Source organism: Pundamilia nyererei, unplaced genomic scaffold (genome assembly GCF_000239375.1).
Source record: "Pundamilia nyererei isolate P.nyererei 1_Seehausen unplaced genomic scaffold, PunNye1.0 scaffold00240, whole genome shotgun sequence".
NCBI lineage: Eukaryota > Metazoa > Chordata > Actinopteri > Cichliformes > Cichlidae > Pundamilia > Pundamilia nyererei.
The window spans coordinates 66,678-68,410 of record NW_005187641.1 but is presented as its reverse complement, the minus strand read 5'-3'; positions in this window follow the sequence as shown (position 1 = coordinate 68,410).

Sequence of the window (1,733 nt, the reverse complement as noted above, 5' to 3'; positions counted from 1 at the left end):
TTATTTATTTAGGTAGTTAATTGCCCACTCCTGCTTTATGCTGTTTTAGATTATAAAATTTTACCCATGTGCCATGTAAACGCCCTGAACTAACCACTATAAATTTAGGTCTCTTAAAGCCCATTTGAATGCTTGAGTAATATAAAAATTCCACACTGTCCAGAATTGTTTTTATTTTATTCTTATTTTTTACATTGTAATGCTGGGCATTTTAACACTGGACTCTATGAGGACTTACTCCAGCAGAGAAGTGGCCATTAGAGGAAGTTTCAGATTTTTCACTCCCACACTGGCTTCATTTTTCAGCCCTGGAGGTCGTCCCTTGGCTGAAGCTACAGCCAGCATGCCATTAGCAAAGCTTAGCATAATGACTACAACCAGGGTGAAACAGCTAACCTGCTTCTATCCAAATGGAACAAAATCAATCTAAACCACCAGCCTGAACTCACAAAATACCACTGTATATCTTGATTGTTTTAGACATACAAAGAAATAAGGCACTTTACATTTACACTTTACTTTTTGGTTGGGAACCATTGGGGAGACACAGCTCCTAGCTGATAAGGAATCAAATGCCCAACTGAAATTGTTGTATTTATACTTTGAAAGCAGTAATCTAAAAATACATGGGTGTTACTGAGAAATGTGAATGTTCAGCATGTTAAATAATGCAACATGAAGATCATTTAAAAATCACCCTATTATAGGGCATTTTCTGTGCTTTCCTAAGTCATCTCCTCACTAGCATCCTTTCCAGTGGCAACACAGCTAGATGCTCCATTTTAGATAAGACACAATTATTGTAGCACATCACACACACTATCGCTATCACCTAAAATCTCAAACCTCACCACAGAATGCAGTCCAGATACCACATCCCCGTGCCCTTGGTATTTAATGACATTTCTTTCTGTCCACGGAGATAGAGGGTGAATGTTTTCTGTATTTTTTAAGCTGGGCTCTGCTATAGATTTGGGGCACTGTTTTGGGGGGGAACCTACCAAAAAATGTTGTTATGACAACCACACCTTTTTGGACACATTACCTGTTTTCATTTGTTGTGCAAACATAACAGATACGAGGGGGGGGGGATTTATTTTCAGGGCACATTTCCTTTATTCTGTGAATCTCCTCCTATAAACACAGTCAATTTCAGCCCGGCTCTCAGGCCATTATGATTCACAGAGGCCGAGCATGAAATTAGTTTCTTTTTTGACAGACACATCTTGACTGACAGCTCAACAAATGAGAAATCATTTACTGTGAACAGAGCAGACGCCTGCTTTTGGCAGAAATGCTGAGGCGAGTGCACGACTGCGTGTGTGTGTGTGTGTGTGTGTGTGTGTGTGTGTGTGCACATGAGCTTGAAAGTACATTTTATGTAAGGTTCTCACTGCCATCAAAACCACAATAGCAGGTCAGAGAACAAAAAAGACACTGTACAATACAATTCTTTACATAGCTGTAGTTTAACGTTGTGTGAGAGGACAACAAAGATGCCATCGTCACAATTTCTGTGCTGACAGAAGGATATTTAGAAGATAATTAGAAAAACTGAAAAGGTGACAGCAGAAAAAATGCAGGAATTATTAAAATATATTTTAATAATAGATAATTAGCTACAAACCAACAAAGTTACCTGCTAGCCAGTGCCCTCAAAATATTTACCTGATAAAGGATGCATTTTATTATAATTATACACCTATTCTGGCTTCACTTGTTGTTTTTAAATC